Source organism: Strongylocentrotus purpuratus, unplaced genomic scaffold, assembly GCF_000002235.5.
Source record: "Strongylocentrotus purpuratus isolate Spur 01 unplaced genomic scaffold, Spur_5.0 spur5_scaffold_5, whole genome shotgun sequence".
Classification (NCBI taxonomy): domain Eukaryota; kingdom Metazoa; phylum Echinodermata; class Echinoidea; order Camarodonta; family Strongylocentrotidae; genus Strongylocentrotus; species Strongylocentrotus purpuratus.
Genome location: NW_022145611.1, coordinates 42,521,301 through 42,539,691, shown reverse-complemented (window position 1 = coordinate 42,539,691; position 18,391 = coordinate 42,521,301).

The window sequence follows — 18,391 nt, the reverse complement described above, 5'->3', positions numbered from 1 at the left end:
ATGGCTTGCGTTTTGCTCATGATACAGTTCGTTTGTTCATGCAGGGACATGGAAACCAATTTTCTACCATATCAACATTATCCTCAGTCGATAAGAGCAGCATTCTAAATGGTGGAAATTGTTATCTTTACAATAACTTCACTTTTTATGTCCATGCCCTCTCAAATAATTGCCTCGCGGATTTTCGTCACTTCGAATTAGTGTTCCAATAGGGCTGAATTTTGATCATTGTTAAACTCGTAATCCGTTTTGTTCACTATTCTTTAGCGGCGGAGATTATTTTTTTCTCTTTGATCTACGTTATGGTAATATAGATTATTCCACTGAAATCGGCGCAATGCAGCTATCAAATTTAGTCTATGAGATTTTAGTGTTCATTGTTGTGTGATATAACAATGCCTGTATAATCATAAGGTCATGCCCATATTGAATATATAGGGCGGAACTAACACCGACATTTATACGATATTTAGATGAATAACAACAGCATTTAGAAATGCGATTTTATAGAATAGTCTCGCATGAAAAGGAATTATAAATTTGCATCAGTGGTTATTCACAGGCGCGGTTCGAGATTTGTGTGTGTGCGTGTGTGTGTGTGTGTGTGTGAATAAGACAGACAGACACAGAAAGAAAAAGTGAATAGAGTGATGAGTGAGGAAACTGTATAAGAGATGCATGGTTTTTGGAGTTTTTTTTTTTTGAATGACTCAGAAAGGGCGGTGTTGCAATAATAGTCAACAAAATAATGAGTGTTGTGCCCTGATTTTCAAAGAAATGTGCTATTCAGAAAGAGCGGTTTGCACGAGTTGTATGAGGACTGTAAATCCACCTGTACGTGAATATAGTGTCTTATTATAAGATGTCTGACCAAACGGCGTTGAGGCAGGACGTTTTGGGCCGAACGGGAAAGACTGGGTGCAGGCGGAATATTTTACCTACCCCCTTCCCTTTCTCTTTTACACACACTCTCTCTCTCTTTCTTTCTTTCTCTCCCTCCCCTCTATCTCTCTCTCCCCCATCTATTTTCTCTCTCTCTCTCTGTAGTCTCAAGCTTCGCAATGAGAATAGTTACGTTGATGGTGTGTGGGCGGAAAGGAAAGGGGGTAGGGTGGGGTTTAAACGTTTCTTACACCCACAACAAAAAGTGAGTCACCCTTACTCAAATTGATGAGTCACTGGTTTGTCCGTACAGCGAAACACTTGAAGGATCATGTGAGTCATTATGACTCGATACAAGTGAGTCTTAGATAAATAAGACTCATTTGTATCGAGTCATAGTGACTCACATGATCCTTCAAGTGTTTCGCTGTACGGACAAACCAGTGACTCATCAATTTGAGTAAGGGTGACTCACTTTTTGTTGTGGGTGCATCATGACATAGACCCCCCTACTCCCTAGGCCTATCACACACATACCATACCATGCCAGAGTCACTGTCCACATTTGCAATGGAAAATATATCCTAAAATATCACATTTTAGCGATGTAATCGGTGGTCCCGCTACCCGAATCTGAAAAATCTACTTTGTACGCACTAAATTAAGCCTTAACTTGAGATTTATTTGTCACCCATACTGTCACGAAACAATCTTGAATTAATTCGTTTTACATCAAATAACAAGGATCTAGGAGTTTCGTTGTATAAAACAATGATGCAAGATCATGCATGTTTTCATTCGACACGGCTTCGTGCGATACAGTAGACACTATGAATATGACAGACAATGAAAGCGGACAAAATATACAGTTCCTCAGGTAGACAAAGGGACATCCCTTCACTGCTATTATGTAAAAATGTGTAGAACAGGTGTCACATGCATATTCACCCGTTCTACACATTTTTACATAATAGCAGTGAAGGGATGTTCCTTTTTTTTCCTGAGGAACTGTATATTTTGTCCGCTTTCATTGTCTGTCATGTTCATAGTGAGAATCTATAGTTAAGTTACACACAGCCTCATCAACTCGAGTGCGGATATCGTAAAATGAACGCATGCATCATTTGTATACTAATCAGAAGATTCAGCCCACGAATCCAGTCATAAAAATCATCGTTTAAAACCATATGAATAATTATGCGTACCAATTTTTCACTAGCTGCAGTCAAAACTCTTCTGAATCCAAGATATAAGATGGCGACGTCGCGTCGTCGATCGGGAATTCAAATATGGCTCGAGAATGCGCATTTTGGATGACGTCACGAAAGCATGCGCGCGCATGCATACAGCCTCACTTTCAAGTTGACTCACTTTTTTCTTCTAAAATGCTCTTATGTCGATCTTGACTCATTTTTTACGACCATGTGAGTCAGTCGAAGCATTTTGCAAATGCGTCAGCTCATGATTGACACACTGGTGAAATATAAATGAGTCAATAGAGACTCATTGGTTGTTACTAATGAGTCAATTTACACCCTGACTCACGAAAATTATGCTTAAATGTGTCAAATGACTCACTTTTTGTTGTGGGTGTATTGTTACGTACCGGGGAGTGTGGGAAGGTGCATTCTCAAGTCAGGCGGGAAATTTAAAATGAATGAAAATTGGGTCCCAGTGATGCAAAGCTTGGGGTGAGTCGTAGCTGATATTTTTACGGGAGCTCCAGGGGAGGGAGTGAGGGTGGTGTGGTAAAACAAAAATGGAGGGGGTAGCGGCGCCTGTCGTCTGTTAGCTCCATTCAATTATTTCTTTATTTATTTAGATATATCCCTGATAGAGTACCTATTATTCTCAAGTATATTGGAAGCTCTGTTTCTAGTGTAATTAAGACTGCAGAGCCACGAATTATCTACTGCTTTTGTCCTAAAATCAAAGACAAGCATCAGTGGGCCCGGTCAGCACTCGGAGGGGAAACTGCCTCTCATTAGTAATCATGATTTATTTAATTTTTGTTGGTGTCTTTTTGAAATAGAGAATCCCTTTTGGTTGAAACTTTAGAGGGAAACCCAACCTTTATTGCAAAGTACTCCAGAGGAAAGGGGAAATCTGAGAAGCAGACTTGTGAAAATTGGAATAAATTGGAAATTTGGAATCACTATAGGTATACACTCTTTAATTTGGCTGAATTTGTTATATCTATCATGTGGCGAACAAATTTCCTATAATTTTAATCACAAAAATGACTGCAACTTCAATTTGTTGTTGTTGTATGTCTCAGGATGGTCTTTTCTCTTTAAAGGACCCATGATAATATTCTTTATTCCATAATATGTTTTAAGCAGTGGCCCAAGGGAGAAGGCACTTAAAAGAAAAACAGAAATTAATGGTATTTGTGTACACGACAAACGTGAGATTTATCTGCGACTACGTCACAATCCACTGACCCAGAGCCGTCTATAAACAGAGTTTGGTCAAGCCGGTTCGAGTTGGTCACAATATGGCGACTACTGCTTTGTTGGGCAAGCACAAAACAAAAGAATATACGCCATGTTGTGACCTAGTGAAACCAAGTTGGCCAAACTATGTGTATAGGTGGCTTTGTACTGACCTAACTGATAATTTGAGATTCGCATAGTCTTCGTGATACACAATGTACCATATTTCAAACATTCATAACTCTTTATTGATCAGATACGTTTCCAGACTTTCGCCCTTCCGAGTTTCTTATTTTTCTGCTTTAATGTATACAAATGAACTTATTTTAAGGGTTACATTGCCCATTAATTAATTAATTATCTTTCAGTTCCTTTGAGAGCGTACTAAAGATGACATAATGTTTACAAAATAATCATATCAATTAATGTTACATAATTATGACAGTGTTTTGTTGTTGTTGGTATCTTTAAAGAGTATTTATGGGTGAGTCCAATCTAATCGGATTGGGTCCCAGGTATATTTTAGAGAGGCATTAGTTACTGGCTCAAAACATGGACCTAACACAAACCTAAAATGCAGGGCGACAAATATAAAACTTGGTTCGGCTTATTTCATGCGACTGGTCCAGGAAATGCCAGTCCAAAACGTGATAGTTTTGAAATTATTTTAAACCTGGAATTCCTTTTGAAATAAACCGAAATTTTCAATGATTCATCGTCTTCTTCTAATTTGTGCATTTTGTTGTCTATCATTCATCCATCCTTTTAGATTTTAGATTTTTTTTCTCCCCCTTCTGTTCCCGTGGTAGCGCCTAGCTTCATTCATCATCAGCAAAGTGCACGTAATTTAAATCGACATTACGATGAAACGTAAACGTATTCTCTCATTGGCTAAAAAGTTTCAAAGGGGGGCGTGGTCTTAACCCGACTTTATACACCTGATCATTTTACAGTATGTTGTTCATGTATTTTTCCTTTAAAAAAATAAAAGAAAAAAAGAAGAAAAAAAAAAAGGAGGCGGCCCCCCAAAAGGAAGCGGGCGGGGTCGCTAAACATGAATATTTTTTTTTACATGGCCTTAGTTACTGGCTCAAAACATGGACCTAACACAAACCTGAAATGGAGGGCGACAAATATAAAACTTTCAAGTTAGTCTTATTTCATGCGACTGGCCCAGAAAATGCCTGTCCAAAACTTGATAGTTTTGAAATAATTTTAAACCTAGAATTCTTTTTGAAATAAACCGAAGTTTTTAATGATTCATCGTCTTTCACTAATTTGTGCATTTTGTTGTCTATGATTCATCCATCTTTTTAGAGATTATAATTTTTTTCTCTCTTTCCGTGGTAGCGCCTAGCTCCATTAATTAGCAGCAAAGTGCACGTAATTAAAATCGATATCTTGAATGAAACTGCAGATCACATTACAATGAAACGTAAACGTATTCTCTCATTGGCTAAAAAGTTTCAAAGGGGGCGTGGTTTAAAGGAAACTCCTTCCCCCGACCTTGCTCAATACATCTGATGCAAAGTCCTGCACTAGCGAACCGACGTAACTTTACACACGAACATAGTATGCTGAAGAAGCGGGGTTCTATCTGACGAATTTCATATGCGACCAGCTGTTCGGAGCTCAGCGGCAGTACGGAACAGGAGGAGCGAGATTGTGCTTGATTTGGATTTGGATTTTCGGGAGCCAGCTTCTATTCTACATTAGAACTGATTTACCAGACGAGCTGAATCCATTTGGCAAGTTAAAATAAGTTTCCTCTTTTTGATCAATGAGACCAGGTGATATTTGACGAATGGTTTGACTGGATCTACTATCCCTGAGACTAAGACTGACTGAATTAAAGTTCATTGATACCCAGTCACTCCAAGGATACCGACAATCAGATGGGCCACAGTCCCACATCTCAGACCGGACAACAATTCGCATTACCCCGAAGGAAAATAATAGATCGGTCTGGGGTCGGTGTAGACCGAACATTAAGGTCTCTTTCGTTCGTTCGCCTCTGATTTGAGTAGAGTCAGACGAAAGAGACAGAAAATTTCGGTCTAGGGTCGGTGTGGAGCATGGAGCCAGTTGTGTTGGTGTTGGTTTTAGAACTCTAGGTGTTGTTCTTGACTCTTCTTTGACCATGTCTCAACAGGTTACTTCACTATGTAAGTCTTTAAATTTTCATTTGTATAACATATCTAGGGTCAGAAGGATGCTAACTGATGAGGCATGCCATCATGCTATTCGCTCTCTTGATTTAAGCCGTCTTGATAATGCCAATTCCCTCTTGATTAATATAAATGTTTCTGATATCGATAGACTTCAACGAATCCAGAATCGTGCAGCCCGTATTATTTCAAATGCAAGAAAATATGATCATGTGTCTCCCTTGTTAAAACAACTACACTGGTTACCTGTTCATAAGAGAATAATGTATAAAGTTTCACTATTTGTTTATAAATCCATGTATAACCTTATCCCATCCTATATTTCTAGTCTGTTTTGTCCCATCCAGCAATCAAGATGTCCATTACGTTCAAGGTCAGACCCCCTTCTTCTGCAAATCCCCCGCATCAATTCGAAGAAGGGTCAACAAAATATAATTTTTTCTAGTCCCACTATTTGGAATAGTCTCCCTTTATGCATAGACCTAGGTCTATGCTTTATGCATTCGTTCTTGCACCTCAGTCGCATCATTTAAGAGACATTTAAAAACTCATTTGTTTTCTTTGTAATTGTCATTTTTTAGAGTGAAATGCACTTGGAGAGTATATAACTATTATGTTTGTATTTTGAAATGTAAAGCGCCTTGAGCATGTTCATGTAAAGGCGCTAAATAAATACCAATATGTATGTATGTATGTATGACTAAAGGCAACAAGACTTTCTAGATTTAGTCCTTGACAAGAAAACAGATCAAATCTAGATCTATTGACTTCTGCTTCTGGGTCTCATTGTTTGTTAATCGAGTCTCAGTTGTAGGGAAATGTGATGAAAAATTTCCATCCTTGTACTTCTACGCATGATACAGCCTCTACCATCTTATGACCAGCTTCAGATCGCGATCGGGAACCCTGGCTTATCAACTGGGGGGGGGGGGGGGGGGGGGGGTGTTTCACAAAGATTATAAGTCAAACTTAACTCTAAGTTGGACTTAAATATTATGGAGAGCAATTTGTAGCCTTGTAATAAAATAATTCAAAAGCAAAAATTCAAGTATTTTAGACTTTTCATAAATTCCACATCAAGAACATGAAATCTCCCATGATGAAATAAAATATGAATGATTTGAATCAACATTTTATGCTTTTTAAAATAACTTTTATTGATCCAATGATAATAACGGCTTTCCACAGTTTTTTTAAGTCCAACTTAGAGATAAGTTCAACTTAGGATCTTTGTGAAACACCCCCTGGACTCTGAAGAAGGGTATTACACCCATCAGTGATCCACAACCAGTGTGATTTGGTACCCATCCTTGGATGTCGGCTGTCAACATGAATCTGTATTAATGCATGTGTGGTTCAATTATGACTAAGCCTGTGTAGAAATAATATTATTGAAATGAATACACAGTGTGTAATTGTAAGAAAGGCCCATTTCCATTCTCCATAGGCGGTGGATTCTGCATAGTCAGATTTTACTCTGATAGGTACAGCTTTGCCAATATTATGATAAAGCTAAACAATATACATCAGTTACTGCTGCAAGTGTGCAAATTTAATTTTATTCTGCTATAAACTAATTCTTATGATATTTAAATTCAAGTTCATTGTGACCATTTTAATAGGGGGGGGGGGGGTTGTCGGACCAATGATGCAGACAAGTTGGCCAAGAAGAATTTCAAACATCCTCTAGTATTCGCATTTTTTCCTCTTAAAATTTGCACACAGAAATATCCCTCATACCCCCACTAAAACAGGCGCGGATCCAGGGGGGGGGGCCGAGCGGGCCTTGGCCCCCCCCCCCCGCAAAAAAAAAAAAAAAAAAAAAAAAAGAGAGAAGAAGGAAAAGAAGGGAGAAAGGGAAAAAGGGAAAGAAAGAAGAGGAAGAAGAAAAGTAAAGGGGGAAGAAGGAGATCGGGGGGGGGGCCGAAAGGGCCTTGCCTCCCAGGCTGTTAACCCCCCCCCCCCCCATCAAAAAAAATAAGAGAGAAGGAAGGAAAGGGAAAGAAAAAAAAGGAAAAGAGGAGATACTGGCGTACTGATAGAGGGGGGGGGGGGGGGGCTTGGGGGAAATCAAATTCAAACGTGGTTTATTTCTGATTCCACAACGGTGTATTACAAATAATGCTGAAATGACATAATTTCCGAAATTTTTCCTCACTTTTTAGTAAATTATACGTTTGTATGTGATTGTTGGAAAATAAAAAAATTCCTAAATTTACAACCAGGCAAAAAATATGATTCTTGAGATTCCTACATGTCAGGGCCCGAGGTACGGCGGGGATCGAGAGCCTCGAGGCATCAAAATATGCTCATCTGACCGTGATTAAATGCCTAAAACCCCTAAGCTTCCGGGGGCTTTGCCCCCTGGATTCCATCTAGGGCCCTACGGCGGGCCCTTAGATGATCATCTGACGGTAATTTAATGCCTAAAACCCCTGATTTTTTGGGGCTCCGCCCCCTGAACCCCACGCCAAATAGTGACTTGCCAGTGTCACAAAATAATAAGGTATACACAAAAATATGCTCATCTGACCTTAATTAAACGCCTAAAACCCCTGAGCTTCTGGGGCCGGCTCCGCCGCCTCGACCCCACCTCTTTGAAATTCAGACAAGGATTAAAGAGTATAGAGAACGGTACAACGCATCGTTTTCTTTCTCTAATAATAAAACGTCAAAGCCTCGCGCAGGAGGGGAGGAGGGGGGGGGGGGGGGACTGAATTGAGACGAGGATTCAGAGGCGAGAACGGTAATACGAATCGTTAATTATTTGATGAAACGTAAAGCTTTGCGCGGGATGGAGGGGGAACTAAATTCCGATGAGGATTATTTTCGAGAACGGTACAATGAATCGTCTTCTCTAATGATTAAATGAAACGTAAAAGCTTCCGCGCTTCGCACGGGAGGGGGGGGGGGAACTGAATTCAGACGAGGATTAAGAGTCAAGAACTGTACAACAAATCGTCTTCTTTTTCTAATGATTTAATGAAACGTAGAAGCTTCCGCGCTTCGCGCAGGAGGGGGAGGGGGAGGAACTGAATTTAGACAGGGATTAAGAGTCGAGAACTGTACAACGAATCGTCTTCTTCTCTAATGATTAAATGAAGATTAAAAGCTTCCGCGCTTCGGGCGGGAGGGGGGGGGGGAAACTGAAATCAGACGAGGATAAAGGGTCGAGAACGGTACAACGAATCGTCTTCTCTAATGATTAAATGAAACGTAAAAGCTTCCGCGCTTCGCACGGGAGGGGGGGGGGGAACTGAATTCAGACGAGGATTAAGAGTCAAGAACTGTACAACAAATCGTCTTCTTTTTCTAATGATTTAATGAAACGTAGAAGCTTCCGCGCTTCGCGCAGGAGGGGGAGGGAGAGGAACTGAATTTAGACAGGGATTAAGAGTCGAGAACTGTACAACGAATCGTCTTCTTCTCTAATGATTAAATGAAGATTAAAAGCTTCCGCGCTTCGGGCGGGAGGGGGGGGGGGAACTGAAATCAGACGAGGATAAAGGGTCGAGAACGGTACAACGAATCGTCTTCTTTCTCTAATGATTTAATGAAACGTAGAAGCTTCCGCGCTTCGCGCAGGAGGGGGAGGGGGAGGAACTGAATTTAGACAAGGATTAAGAGTCGAGAACTGTACAACGAATCGTCTTCTTCTCTAATGATTAAATGAAGATTAAAAGCTTCCGCGCTTCGCGCGGGAGGGGGGGGGGAACTGAAATCAGACGAGTATAAAGGGTCGAGAACGGTACAACGAATCGTCTTCTTTCTTTAATAGTTTAATAAAACGTCAAAGCTTCCGCGCTTCGCGCAGGAGGGGAGGGGGGCTGAATTTAGACAAGGATTAGGAGTCGAGAACAGTACAACGAATCGTCTTCTTTATCTAATGATTTAATGAAACGTAAAAGCTTCCGCGCTTCGCGCGGGATGGAGGGGGAACTAAATTCCGATGAGGATTATTTTCGAGAACGGTACAATGAATCGTCTTCTCTAATGATTAAATGAAACGTAAAAGCTTCCGCGCTTCGCACGGGAGGGGGGGGGGGAACTGAATTCAGACGAGGATTAAGAGTCAAGAACTGTACAACAAATCTTCTTTTTCTAATGATTTAATGAAACGTAGAAGCTTCCGCGCTTCGCGCAGGAGGGGGAGGGGGAGGAACTGAATTTAGACAGGGATTAAGAGTCGAGAACTGTACAACGAATCGTCTTCTTCTCTAATGATTAAATGAAGATTAAAAGCTTCCGCGCTTCGGGCGGGAGGGGGGGGGGGGAAACTGAAATCAGACGAGGATAAAGGGTCGAGAACGGTACAACGAATCGTCTTCTCTAATGATTAAATGAAACGTAAAAGCTTCCGCGCTTCGCACGGGAGGGGGGGGGGGAACTGAATTCAGACGAGGATTAAGAGTCAAGAACTGTACAACAAATCGTCTTCTTTTTCTAATGATTTAATGAAACGTAGAAGCTTCCGCGCTTCGCGCAGGAGGGGGAGGGAGAGGAACTGAATTTAGACAGGGATTAAGAGTCGAGAACTGTACAACGAATCGTCTTCTTCTCTAATGATTAAATGAAGATTAAAAGCTTCCGCGCTTCGGGCGGGAGGGGGGGGGAACTGAAATCAGACGAGGATAAAGGGTCGAGAACGGTACAACGAATCGTCTTCTTTCTCTAATGATTTAATGAAACGTAGAAGCTTCCGCGCTTCGCGCAGGAGGGGGAGGGGGAGGAACTGAATTTAGACAAGGATTAAGAGTCGAGAACTGTACAACGAATCGTCTTCTTCTCTAATGATTAAATGAAGATTAAAAGCTTCCGCGCTTCGCGCGGGAGGGGGGGGGGAACTGAAATCAGACGAGTATAAAGGGTCGAGAACGGTACAACGAATCGTCTTCTTTCTTTAATAGTTTAATAAAACGTCAAAGCTTCCGCGCTTCGCGCAGGAGGGGAGGGGGGCTGAATTTAGACAAGGATTAGGAGTCGAGAACAGTACAACGAATCGTCTTCTTTATCTAATGATTTAATGAAACGTAAAAGCTTCCGCGCTTCGCACGGGAAGGGGGGGAACTGAAATCAGACGAGGATAAAGGGTCGAGAACGGTACAACGAATTGTCTTCTTTCTTTAATAATTTAATAAAACGTCAAAGCTTCCGCGCTTCGCGCAGGAGGGGGAGGGGGGGCTGAATTTAGACAAGGATTAAGAGTCGAGAACTGTACAACGAATCGTCTTCTTTCTCTAATAATTTAATAAATCGTAAAATTTTCCGCGCTTCGCGCGGGAGGAGAAAAAACTAAATTCAGACGAGAATTATTTTCGAGAACGGTACAACGAATCGTCTTCTTTCTCTAATAATATAATGAAACGTCAAAGCCTGGGAGGGGGAAAATCAGACGAGGATAAAGGGTCGAGAACGGTACAACGAATTGTCTTCTTTCTTTAATAATTTAATAAAACGTCAAAGCTTCCGCGCTTCGCGCAGGAGGGGGAGGGGGGGCTGAATTTAGACAAGGATTAAGAGTCGAGAACTGTACAACGAATCGTCTTCTTTCTCTAATAATTTAATAAATCGTAAAATTTTCCGCGCTTCGCGCGGGAGGAGAAAAACTAAATTCAGACGAGAATTATTTTCGAGAACGGTACAACGAATCGTCTTCTTTCTCTAATAATATAATGAAACGTCAAAGCCTGGGAGGGGGAAACTCGCCCCCCCCCCGCATTACGTCACTGTTGGTCACCATAACGTACCAATATTTGGCTCGCATAATTTCAAATTTGGGCCCCCCCCCCCCCTAAGAAATCCTGGATCCGCGCCTGCACTAAAAATGCCCCTGTTAGTGCATATTTATAGTAAAACATTAATGTATTCTAACTCTAATCAAACTGCTACCACCTTCACATAACTTTTATTAAAACTTCCAAGACTTCCAACTTCCAAGTCATATTAAAGGTAATACAAAGTTTTGGTATGGGGTCACGAATTTGGTTCAAATGAACATATTGGAAGCATATGCGATCCTACAATATTCAGTGATCGTTGTCGCGGTTAAAATCGAGTCTAAAGTTATAAAATTGTAAATAATAAACTCTTTATGTTGTATATAGCTCCCTCTCAAGGTCAAGATATTAATCAAGCCGTAAAACAATATTTCTTGATTAAAATCGATCGATTACCTATTCCCGTTTAGAAATATATATTACAACTGCATATTGTGAGATTTTCATGGACGCAGCTACCATTTCAATTCAATTCAATTTTATTTTTTCTCATTTCCAGCAAAAGAATACAGTATTCATAGAAATATCATTACAATAAACAATCAAAGTAGTAACCATGCAATACAAAATATGAATTTAACAGAATTACATATTTGAATATCAAGAAATATTGCTGCTTAAAATAATTTATTAATGTTAAGCTGGAAACGGAGAGGTCCACTGTGAAGCGATGCTTGTAAATCGTGGACCCCTCGGGTGGTAGTATTCAATAATAGTAAGTTACATGAGTAAAATAAGGATAATTGCCAACAGAGAGGACACAAAAGGAGAAACAAAACAATACGCATAACACGAACAATGTACAAAGAAAACAAGGAGAGTGTGAGAGGAGAAGGGATACAGTAAAGAGAAAAGGTTTGCATGTGGACTACAGAAATAGATGAAAGGTGATAACAAACAGAATGAAGGTTGCGCGCAAGATCAAATTTTCAAAAAAAAGAAGCAGTTCAATGAGAGGAAGTACTTGGTAAACGAGTGGTGACGAGTTCTCTGGAGAACATAATACAATCTCAACAATAATGATCATAATTAAAATAATGACAATAGTAATAATCATGAAAATTGCTGCATATAATATACACAGGCAATATAACAAGGAGCTAGGTTTTGTACGGGTCCAGTAAAGATTTCTTTAGATTTCTTTTAAAGACTGAGAGAGAAGGGGAGTTTTTCAAATCAACACGCAAAGTATTCCAAAATTTAGGGCCTTCAAAGATGAATGTTTTTTGTGCGAAAAATGTTCTCAAAAAAGGTAAATGAAATTCTTCTGACTGTCTTGTGGGATAATTATGAAATGTACGATTTTGTTTAAACATATCGTGAAACGCAAATGGAAGAGTACCAGAATTAAATTTATACATAAATTCACCTAGATGTAATAAGTATAGATCGTTAATTTTTAGGATATTATGTTCAAGGAACAGCGGATCCGTATGGGCAAGAAAAGGAGCATTACATATGATACGAATGACTTTCTTTTGTAGTAATAAAACTTTTTCCACCAATGTTTGGTACGTGTTTTCCCAAAGCAGAAGTCCATAATTTAAGTATGGTAAAATAAGAGAAGAATAAAGCATAAGCAAAGATCGTTGTGGAAGGTGTGATTTAAGTCTGTTAATGATACCAACATTGCGAGATATAGTTTTACAAATATTTTCAACGTGGAGTTTCCAGGATAGTTTACTATCAACCACAACACCTAAAAATTTTGTATGAGAAACTTGCTCAAGAGGGGTGTTGTCAAGAATAATATCAGTGGGTAATGATGTTAAGGAGTTACTGAACAATATGTAGTTCGTCTTCAAGAGATTCAACGACAATTTATTAGCTCTAATCCATTCTAATATTTTTCGCAACTCTGCGTTAATTACATCAACAATAATATTTGGATCACTGTGTGAAAAAAATAAATTAGTATCATCAGCAAATAAAATGAATGACATAGCATTGGATGATTTATGAAAATCATTTATATAAATAATAAACAATAGCGGGCCTAAAAGACTCCCTTGCGGAACACCACAAGTAATATTTTTAAAATCAGATGCCTGCTCATTTAAAAACACAAATTGTCTTCTGTTAGAAAGGTAGCTCCTGAACCACTCCAAGGCCTTTCCACGGACACCAATATTGGCGAGTTTGTAAAGTAAAATTTCGTGATTTATCGTATCAAAGGCCTTGGAGAAGTCCAGGAAAATACCAACTGTGTGAGAAGACGAGTCAATTGAATGGGCAATTTTTCAACAAAAGACATTAAAGCATGAACAGTACTATGTTTTCCCTGAAACCAAACTGAAAGTTGGATAAAATATCATATTTCTTCAGGAAAGCAATCATTCGAGTAAATACTATTTTTTCCAAGATTTTGGAAAATGAAGATAACAAGGAGATTGGCCTGTAATTACCTATTTCAAGTTTATCACCTTTTTTGAATAGGGGAATAATTTTTGCTAGTTTCATGGAATCAGGAAATTCACCATGCAGTAATGATAAATTGAATATATGGACTAATGGGTCGACAATAAAAGGAATAATGGCTTTCAAAATAACATTACTAATTCCATCGAAGCCAGAACTTGTTTTATTTTGTAGATTAGAGACGATATTAAGGACTTCTTGTCTATTTGTCGGAAAGAAAAAAATAGAATTCGGATTAGCGGGGCCTAAAAAGTCAGTATAATTTTTGTTTGATGGGGGGATATTTTCGGCGAGATTGTTACCGATTGAGGAAAAGTAATTATTAAAAATGTTCGCAATATCTTTGGAATTTTCAACAGTTTCATTGTTATACTTGATTTTATTTATGTCAGATCTTCCTTTAGTCAAATTCATCGCTTGTTTAATAACTTTCCAGGTATTTTGCATGTCGTGTTTAAACATTTCCAAACGATTTACAAAGTATTTTCTCTTTTCTAGGCGAATGATTTTAGTCAATGTGTTTTTATAGGATGTATATTTCAGTTTAGATTTCTCAGTACCTTTTATTTTGTATTTATAAAAGAGATTATTTTTCCGATTAATTGAGCGTAGAAGAGACTTTGAAATCCATGGAAGTTTAGGTGTTTTTTATAACTAGTTTTGACTTTTTGTTTCGGCATATTGATGTCCAACTGATTGTTTAATATATGGACAAAATTTTCATATGAACTATTAATGTCTTTATTAGTATGCACACACAACCAATCATAATTTTCCAGATTAATTCCAAGGTGTGCCAGACTTTCTTCATTAACTTTACGTCTGTAAGTTGAAGAATTATTAGTATTAATCGATTGACCCAGTTGATAATGCAGTGCAATAGGATAGTGATCAGTTATGTCCGAAAGAATTATATAGGAATCTGGATGCGGAATGACATTAGAAAAAATATTGTCAATTAAAGTAGCAGATGTATTTGTAACACGCGTTGGCTTAGATACAAGTGGTAAGCAAGAGGCGGATAAAATTAATTCCAGAAATTCTTGAGAAGCCCTGTTATGTTCATGGTTCAATAAGTCTATATTAAAATCTCCCATCAAGAAGAAGTCTTTATTGTCAAAGTTGACATTTCTTAACAAATTTGACAAATATTGTAAAAATTCTAGAGTATTTGAGCTAGGACACCTATAAATAACACCGGCGATGATATTCTTATTACCAGGAATCACAATTTCAATAAAAAGGGATTCAACAATAGCATTACAAACTGAGATTTCATTCAAAATAGTGTATTTAAGTGATTTACGAATGTAGAGTGCAACTCCACCACCAACTCTGTTTTGTCTATTTTTATTAATGAATTCATAATCATTGATATGAAATGGGTGGTTTGAATCGTAATTTAACCAAGTTTCTGTGAGGCCAATCAGGGAAAGTGGGTTTGGCATGGGTTTATCTATTAGTGAAAGAAGGTCATCGAAGTGCTTATTCAAACTTCTGATATTTAAATGAAGTAGGGAAAATGAATTATTTTGAAAATCTTTCGAAACATTACAAAATTGATTGATGGTTATGTAGTTAGTAATTCCACGTTGGGCAGGGTCATCAAAATCGAAATCGAACTCTAAATTTGCAGATGAAACGTTAGTGTTATCCCTTATAAAATTATCATACGAATTAACAGAAGTATGCGACGCATCGTCAGATTGAGAAGGTCGATGTAAATCAAAGAAATCGTCATCACCAAGCATTTGAAAAGGCATCGATTGCCTATTATCGAAATTAGACATCATCATGGGTTTAGAAATACTCTCTCTTTGTTGACATTAGGCAATACGAAGTAATACTGTTGAGAGAAAATAAAGGCGTTATCAACGTGAACAAGGAGACATAATAGAGGAGTAAGGAAATAGTAGCGTCCGAATGTAGAAGGAAGAGAGAAGACACATAATGATAATGATGATGATGAAAAAGAAAAAAATGGATACAAACACGTACTATGAATCTCTGTTGGCATAACATGTGTGAAGGATGGGCTGGGCTGGCTCTGGTTATACTGTATAGAGAGTGTTTGGAAAAATATTGGGGAAGAGATCGGCATTATTAGGACAACTAGTCATATACGCAGTATACAACTACAAACCAAATCAAATAGAAGCAATTCGTTCAGTATGGATAAACAAATCTGGGGCGGTTTATTGCTTTAACAAATGAGAAGCAATAGCAGTGCAAGGACGGTTGCATTTCATGATTAAATTGAGCATTTTTGTCTGGTTAAACATTATACAAACATAATGGTGGGCTTACATTATACATGAACAGATCTTTAAATTTTTCTAAACAACGAGACTCGATCAACCTGAATGGAACACAGCACCCGGAATGCGGGCCGCACACATCGGTCGCCGCCACGTCAGTCAAGCAAATTAATTGTCCGACATAGCAACAGCCATAGCATGCAAACCGGACCTCCAAATACTGCAGCCCACTCCCTAATAACATGCAACCCGAACATCACACTACTATGCGCAACGTTGAAAATCCATGAATTACAAAAAGGGTATAGGTATTCATGTATACATAATATTTTAGTCAATATAAATGACTACACATAATGCATAAAAACCGAGACAGTGAGGGAAAAATAACTGAGATTGCATTTAGATATTGGGGAAAAGAATGTTTCGCCGTTGACGGAAAGGATGGGAGACAACATCACAGCAACATTATCATAAACAATGTATGTTGAATGTATCAATCGTAATACGAAAAAGAATGACGTAATACAGGTGTAACCTGTTCTCGCCAAGTAATTACATGTATAATAACTTCAACTGGAATTTGTTATGTATGCTTGCAAACCAAATGACGTACCAACACATCATACATTCAATGAAGTGCATTTTTGGAGCCATGATATCAGAGAACAATTATTACTGTACATAAAAGGATTGTACATGATAAGGGGTACATAACTTAGACGCTCTTATGTCATTATGTTAAAATGGTATGAGATCTGGCGATTATTGTATAGGCCTATATTGTTGCCAAGTTGTCAAACAGAATGTTTCAATGAATCAACTTTACATAGAATGTTGCGATTGAATGAAAATAAACATGTCACTAGACAAAAAATACAAATGCAATCAAAGCGCATGATTAAAAAAAAAAAAAAGGCAATACGTAACAGTATTGTCATGCATTTAGGTTTATTGGTGGCACACAAATGTTTAGGAAATGTTCAATTCCATAGAGATGTAAATGCAAGATATTTTGTTAGTTTGATTTTTTCCCTTCTTCTTTTATTTATTTATTTATTTTTTTTTTTTTAATTTTTTTATTAATATATTTCTTGAATTTATGTTCATCATGATGGCCCCTTTTTCGGCTTAAAGGGGGAAAAATACATGTAGCAACTAAATGATTGCTGTAATTGAAGTTGAACATTTCCCAGTGACAAGTCAGTCTTTCATATAGATTGTACATGTACTCACGCTGAAATCTGTGATATTTCGACCCATACATAGTGTGGATAGGTTGAATATGAAAGAAATACATATTTCCTGTGTCCATTAGTCATTTTCACAATATATTTTGTTGAAGAATTTAGACATGGCGTATATTGGTGTCACCATTTGCACTCATACATTGGTTAGCATTTGGCATTAAAACTTTTGATCCTGCAGTTTGCACTCCTTATATCCCATCTGATTTTTGTATAATTATTTTTTTTTCTTTCTTTGCTGTTCTAGGTGCTCATAAGTGTTTACTTTGTGTGCACTTAATGTCGTTCTCATTATAGCATCATGGTTCTGTGATACTGTTGGGTCTAAAATGAACATAAGTCACAACATGGACATATAAAATGCAGACCGCAAGAACTTCCCTTGGTGTAAATGACTAAACTGTTCACATTTACAATTAGTAACTAACAGCCGACTATTGGTATATGCATGTCACAAGGCTATGCAAAACTTCTAAGAGAAAATACAATTTGAGTACGGTAGGCTGAAAATGATTATTCTCTTTTTCTATCAACTTACATTATACTGTCAAACAGATTTAGATGAACAATGAAACAAGGTTACATTTATTTAAAAAATTTTCAGTTAAGGAGTCCATGTGCAGTCTGCAAAAACTTGTCTTTGCTCAGTTAACTTCTTTTCCTTTTTCTTTTTTTGTCAAAATAATTTAGGTTTTTTAGTTATTATTACGAGATTGTATTTATTTACTTATTATGACACACATACGAATGCCACTTAAATGAGGATAGATAAAGGAAACACAACGCTATTCGCGCACTTTATGAACTTGCATCACAATGTCAATGCGATTTGGCAATAAGTTAACATCCTCTGTCAGACCATTGACATATTTATTTTCCCTTTTCACTTATTATTGATATTTTATCTTTATTTATTATTTATTTCCTTTAAAAAAAATTCAGTTTACATTCACATCATACGGTGACCCTTTACCACAACAGAATTTTTATTTTTATTTATTTGTTATTATTATTATTATTTTATTTTTTTTATAGCATTGATAATACTTTTTATATGTGAATAAGTTGAATATGCAAGAGTAGGCCTATCGACTCTCTTGGTATAGTTTATATAAAGGCAAAATATACCCTGTTGAACTTTTAATATGGTACACTGAAAGTGACATATATAAACAATGCAGTAAATAGTGAAAAGTAGAGGGAAAC